A 7,598-nucleotide genomic window follows, 5' to 3' on the forward strand; every position below is an offset into this window, starting at 1 on the left:
TGATGATGGTAAACTACATATTGATTTATTTTCTGGAACAACAACCACTAACATTGTATCCGATGTCGGCTATACCATAAAAAATATTTTAATAATAAGTTTAAAGGAACTTGCTTCATTTTAGAGCTCTTCACTGGGCACATGGCTAGTCCGGGCCTGATAGAGTACAACAATCAAGCACTGGATTTTAGATTTCCCAAAAATAGAAAAATTTGGTTAAGATTTTGAGGCAATTTCAATAAAAATCTCTATAACCAAAGATGGCTAGGTTTCTCCTGAGAACCTTATCGATTCAAACCCATTCTCATAAGTCAAAAACCAGATAAAGTATCAATACAAATGTAATCAGAAAATAAAATGTTTCAATTTCATTTTGGGGAATTTGAACCCAGCATCAGTGTTTCAGATTAACTAGTCCACTGCCACTTGTCTGCAAGCCTGGACTGGCCATCTGGCACACTAATACCTGGTGGACCAGCAGTCAACAAAGCCACATACTCATACTATGTACTGCTCATGTCCAGTCGCATGTTATGTAGGCACAAAAAAATGTGAGGTGCCACAGCATATATGTAGCCGTTGCCCCTCATCAGGCAGCCGTTGGCCTCAGAGTTCCAGGGCCACCATGTCCAGCCCTGCTTGTCTCTCATAGACCTCCCAAAGCCAATTAAATAGCAAAACTTGTTTATTTGACCATCATGACACCATCATTGATGACATTTTCAGCGATGACATTATCAAAAGAATGATGCCATACCGCATGTTAAAACACGTTTGTTGTGATTAATGTTTACTTGACCTTGCTATGCCTTTCTGAGGGGCCCTGTAACGAGAGAGATATAAAAACCCAACGTGTCCGCTGTTGGTATGCGATGTCCGCAGAATTCAATGTCCAGGAAGGACGCTAACAGCAAACGAGAAAAAATTACTTTGTGAATAGCTATCAATACCTAATAAAATAAGTTGGTACCTGCATAGAGCTGGACCTGCTGATGTGGATATATCCAGAGGGCCAATAAGTCAACTTACAAATACACATACGTACAAATCTAAAATATTAAAACCTTTCAAGATATAAAAGTATAATAACAAAATGTTCTGTTTAATATTCTTAAACAACACAATGTAAAATTATTATTCATAGCAGGATGGTATTCCTGGTTTTGCCACCAGATGGCAGCATATGATGTGACATCAACCCTAAAACTGCATTTCAGATGTGCTTTGTACATTAATCATTTGTAGAAAGGGTGTGTGCTATTTGAGATGGAGCAGAGGATAAGTGTAGAACCCCCCTTTTCCTCCTCATATCTTTTCTTATGAAATCTTCCATTTGATCCAAGCCCCTCCAATCATGTACTTCATCCTTTGAACAATATAAGTCCTAGGAAGAGGGTATATTTCAACAGCTGTGGTTTCAACTACGGTTTTAAATGTCTGTAGTGGATTAATCTGGTATAGGAGATAATCTATAATGTCTACTTGCTCAGATTCTCTGAAAGAAGCGGTTTTAGGATTGTAGTTCATGATTAGACCTACATGCATTAACCTCAGAGTGGTTTTGTTGTACTATAGCTTAGCTTCAGAGGTACTAGATATATATGTATATTATTAGATTGTCTCTTTCTGCAATAACACCTCTATGCCACTCGCTGACTTATCACAGTTTGATGGACTTGTGTCCATTTTTATTAGATTAAACCCCCATAAAATTAATTAATTAGAGCTGAATTAGCATCACATTTCCCTACTTAAAAAAGCAGAAAGCTCATAAGGTGGAGTTGGACACCACGTCCCTTTCCTCAGCTCCAGGAACCACTTCAACCCACCCCACAAGGGGCTTATGCAGTAGGTCCCTTTACAGAAGAGTTCCTCAAACCACTTCCACTCACCCCACAAGAGGTCTTAGGCAGCCTTAGACCGCTTTATTACTGTGCTTAGACATGTTACCTTTGTTCATTCCTGCCACAATTCTTGCACCCCTGGAACGGTTTAACGTTTCACTATTTTTTGGTATGTTTGACTCTAATGTACCCTGGGCGAATATTCGTGTACATTCCTCGTGTTTGTTTGTTTTTTCTCAATTTTTTGCAGAAGGGGTAAATACAGGGGTTAATGTGGTACGCACTATGCAGCAGCTTTGGCGCCAAGAGTTTAAAGGTCTGTACAAGCAACTCTATTGGTCGCCGGCAGGGGCCTCCTCTTCCATCAACCAATGAAGTGCACCTTCGTGTTCGTTTTCCTGTTCGCCTGAATACGATTGCACAAGTCTAGTGCTTATTAACCCAAGAAACCTTGACTGAGTCTCCACACAAACCACATTGCATGCACATGCAGAATACCGATGGTGACCAAACCAGAGAGATCCAAAGTGTACCTCAGTCTTCAGAAACCATAAGGCCGGAAGACCAAGCTTTACTCACATAGATGGACATGTATAAAACGGTCAGGCTCTGTATATGTAAGGGCAAAGTTTCCAAAGAACTCTAGGGATTCTAAGTGGATACATGCAGATAATGACATAAGGTATGGCACTTTCTGGTTTCTTTCCCACTGTTACACGAGTTCCCTCTAATGTACTTCCCTGATACTTTATACAGCCCTGAGCATAACACAGGTTTCGGATTCCTTAAGCCTGAGCATTCCTTCTACATACAGCTGTTACCACCTCAGTGATAAAACCGTTAACAAAGTTGCATGCTTTCCCTTGGAAAAATATGCAACCTTGCATTGGCAATTTGTCACCTGCAGGGCACCTGCACTACGAGTGTGAACTTGAATTTCAGTGATAGAAGGATGTGCGATAAAAATGATAATAAAAAAAAAAACATAAAAATGAGTGCGAACTTGAATAGCTCGGCAGGAGGCTACAGCTGCTCAAAACTACCAGCGCTCGTATGAGGAATAACAGGAAACCTGCCCTGCTGGAGGTAATTTGCAGTCTGACACCGAGGAACGTTGGAATAGATTCTTACAGATCTTCTAATTATAAAAAGCTCATTCACAATCCAGCTTTAAATCCCAAACCTTTACCGGATTGTATCTGTGAGCAGAAAGCCTGCGTTCGATGTTGTTCTCAGGATTCTGTAGGTTCGTTGGAAATAACAATGTAGATTTTTTTTTTATTCACCAAATGCGAAGTACTAGGAGAGGTCACACACGTAATTATCAGGGGAATCCATAGATCCATTACTCACTTGGAAAGTTGAGGACAAGAATGAACTGGCAATGGTCTCACGGGACAGCCTGCACACACAGTCTTGTACATGGCTGTGCATTTATTGTTCTCGTTACTTTAACACGCACCTGTCAGTCAAACTTGTCACTTAAAGGACCAGATATGGTTATAAGGGCTGTGTTTTCCAAATGATGGATTTCGATACAATACATGGATTCCAATTTTTACTTTACTGAGAGGATAGTAGGTAAGGGAAAGAGCCTTAAAATTTGCTTTTGGTGGGAGAGGTGGGCTTCAGTGGGTCTCTTAGATCCTAGAAGGTCCAACTCTAACTAGGGTTTGGCATGTGAGGGAAAAAAGGGCCGCATATCCACGTAGCCAGTCCCGAATTTGGCACAACTGTGATCCATTGTCATCAAACACGTACACAAAAGTGGGTAATATGAAAAAAATCAGTAAAGAAACTAAGTGCAGGTTAAGATTGGGTTTTGATTACAAATAAGAAACATTAAGAGCAGATAACGCAACGCACTCCGAATTAAATTATGTAAAGACGCCAGTAAAGCCGTTAAAATCACAAAGCTTTATTGTACACATCCATAAGAGCAGGGACAGAGAATCTGGGTCTTATGCGTTTCACCCACATGATTAATCCCATACTTCAATTGATGTGCTGATGTCTTTATGTAATTTCGTTTGGAGTGTGCGGCGTCATAAATGTTTCTTTGATTCGGCACCGGAGGGTGAGTAAGAGACTCGCTACTCATTTTAAGAACCATTGGTATATTGATTAGAAATAAGGTAACATACCACCAATGCGATTTAATAAACAAATAAATAATTTTATAGTTTTCTGGTCTTTATTGCACCATTGCAATGGTTAATAGTCAATATACAATCACTTTCTATGAAATAGTTCATCCAAAATAACAATAGTATTGAAAAATCTAGTCTTATTTCTCCAACGAGCAATACCGTCACCTAGAAAATTGCTTTTCATAGCGCACCGTGTGCGTAGGGCCATCTAGCTTTGTTCTGAACTAGAGAAGTGATCATTAATTCAGAAGAGGGAGAAAGTTTGGAACTGAAGGCAAAAGGTGGCAAAATATTAAATGAACGGGAACTGTTAGTAAGGTTTAGTTTAGAAGTGCGGAGGAAGGGGTATTCTATACACATATAAGTGAAATTGTGTATTTCAAAAAAGGTCTCTGTTCTTTTGCTTCAAGAAAGGTCTTTGTGTTAGACGATGACCTTGAGGTATGATACCTTCGACATAAAAGTTGCTGGACAACATCTTCAAGCCAACAACAAACCAGTTGCACACCACTCAACAATTCAACGAGCCATAGATGGACACTTGTTGACATTATATTCACCTTCTGTTGAACACTGTATCCAACAAGCAGTCGGAACTTCTAGATGTAAACAAGGCTGCCATCATAGGGTTACAACTAGTACTGGTTCTTTCCATGTGGCCAAGGAAAGTATGTAGGAGCAGCCAGCAGGTATTTTAATTTCATTCTGTTTTTCTCTATCTGGGGTCCTAGAGGAGCACTAATGCAACTTCTTGGGGTCCCAGCAGCCCCTGTGAGGATGTTGGGGCTCAGGAGACACTGTGAGGGGGCACTTAACCTACCTTACTGATAAGCCATGCTGAGACACTCCAGCCTCAGCCGCCCTGAGCACCCCAACTGAGCAGAGAACAGAGGAAGAAAGGGCTATACAATCAGAAAAGCTCTCTGTTAACACACTAACCGATGGGGTGCAAGTTAACCTGCCTTTTTTGGGGGGGTCAACTGGAACCTGTACCCCACAACACCTAACTGCAGACGTTAAAACAAAGTTTTTGAATGCCCATCCGATAAATACATTTTTAATCAAGTATAATTTTGTTGCAAGTAGAGAGCAGTACAGAGTTAGCCATTGAAATACTGAAAACAAGTCGAGGTGATACCTCTACGTGTGTCCCGTGAAACCTTAAGGAACATTTAATTGGCAAGTGACAAAAAATAAAGGCTCGTGCTCTGTTTCTGCCTTCTTCTTATGTGATTAACCCATTGAAGTCTTTACGCGACAGTGCGTGCAATTCATGTTTTGTTGGGCAGTCCTTGGGTCGGAGCTGTTGTGGACGTTGTGTTACTTAAACTTGCTATGCACCCCCATATTGTCATGACGCACAAACGTATCGCTGGCTTACACCTTGCTGCTAGAAATGACTTCCCCTCCAGTCATCATAATAAGTAGTCAGAGCAAAAAGGTGCAGCACAGTCATCTGTGAAATTTACTTTGCATGATAAACTGTCATGAAGCAATAATCCTGTCACTTTTATATAGTGCTTGGGATATAAACAATACAGTACAAGGTAAAACCAGACAGGTCTGCTGAGTTATTGCCCAGGTGAGATTACAATCTACTTTTATTAAAAGAGGCTTAGAGCAATGGGTCTACATGTAATCATACTGAACGGGTAGGGGGTTAAAGTTTTGCATCAATGCGACCAGCTCTTAAAGTGAAACCATCATCTTAAAAGGGTTGTAGGCTGTGTTATGGAGCATAAAAATATTTATACCAAATGTATTTATAGTGGCTTCAATGTCTATGGCTGTACAGGGGAACTTCCCAGGGCTGCTCCCTTTGCAGCTCTTACTCTACTGCCCCTTAGGCAGAGGTAAATCTGTATAGCAGCGTGCAGACCCCTGAAATTTGAAAGGGGCTCATAGATTAAACAGACTTTTTTTTTTAATTAAAAAAAAAAGCAGAGTTTTGTTAGGTGTATAATGGAATCCAGCATAAAGTATTTTTGTTAAAAGAAAACAGGGCGGATGGCATTTCTAGAGTCCTACAGAAACATATCTTTAGAGGTCACACAAGGTCATGATGAGAATTAAGTGGCCTGGTACTTATTCACATTTATCGATGTACAGGAGATATGCAGAGTAGGGAATGTCTCATCTCAAAGGGCAGACAACAGAAAGTCTTCCTTGAGTAGTTGCCTCACATAGCTAACACTCCTCTAAAACAAAAATGCTCAAACACGACACAGAACTGATACTTTATGGCAATGCTAATGAAGTCCTCTTGTCCAATGAATTTCATTAGTCAGAGTGACAGTATCTGGGTGATTGAGACAAAGCTACAATGCGGTATGATAAGGAGTCAGGATATTTGTCTAGTAGATTGGGCTAGAACACATACGTATGGCTAATATGCAGCTGCCTGAAAACATCAAGAATTGTTTTTAAAAAGGATGATATTTATGAAAAGACATTTTTGATGCAATACTAGTAATAAAAATAAAAATTGGTGGGGGTTCCTCTTTAAGTGCCTATACGCAAGCAGTAGAAATTTTAGAGCTTTTTGTGAAAATTGGCACAAATCATTTGCCCCGTTCAATCTGGAATTTTTTCAAAAAAGAAAATAACGTTTTTTTTTCTTAAAGAAAATGGAACATTGACCTTTCGTCTAACCCAGCCAATCAGTCTCCTAACCTGATTTACCTGTTGGAGAGATTGGTGGATTCCCTAATCCACAAAATGGGTCTGATGCAGCCCTAATACTTACTGCTTGAAATAATGTAATAATGCACATAAATTAGGACTCATAAATAGTCATCACATCAAATTTTAGCGAACAGAATGCTGAGAGCAAGCTGATGCGAGAAAATATCATCAGGAAGCGTTGGAAACCCGACAAACTATAAAATAAACTTTCTTAATTAAACCAATTAAGCATCATCTCAGTGTGTAATTTAGAAAGTCTTCCAAAGCCTCATCGGAAAGGTTTTCTTGCGCCTTAAGCTGGCCCAAGTAAAGGGCTAACATCTGTCCTGGGTAATGTACGGTCTGGTGAGCCTTAGGCAGTCAGCAGAATAACAGCTGCTCTCCATGGTGTTGAATGCCGGCGCCCAAGGGTCATGCTATAAGACAAAATTAGCAATGTTTGCATAAATAATATGGTTTAGTTAAGAAAATCCTGAGACAACTTGTAAAGCCAACATACTGAAGCTTTTCCATCTTTGGCTGGATTATTAACCCCTTAAAGACAATGGGCAGTCCCTAAACCCATTGAAAACAATGCATTTTGAGCCCGTACATGTACGGGCTTTGTCATTAAGGGGTTAAAACATGACGAAAAATATGAGTTAATACAAAATCTATCCGTTCATCCTATTAGAGGGCAGATAGGAAGAATAGATTCTATATGTTTAATGTAGCAGATGATAATAATGATAATTTACTTGTGTAGGTATTACTTATATGTGTTATTTATTTTGCGTGGCCGGCTGGTATGATGGGAGTTATAGTTACGAGCAGCCAGATGGATGCCAGCGCCATGCTAGAAATAATCACACAGTTACACTACGTATACCCGCGATGGGTTATACCACCAATCCGTGGAACTTTGCACATGTCAGCAGTG

Source organism: Sceloporus occidentalis, unplaced genomic scaffold (genome assembly GCF_023333645.1).
Source record: "Sceloporus occidentalis isolate IW3139 unplaced genomic scaffold, rSceOcc1.0.p SCAF_51, whole genome shotgun sequence".
Classification (NCBI taxonomy): domain Eukaryota; kingdom Metazoa; phylum Chordata; class Lepidosauria; order Squamata; family Phrynosomatidae; genus Sceloporus; species Sceloporus occidentalis.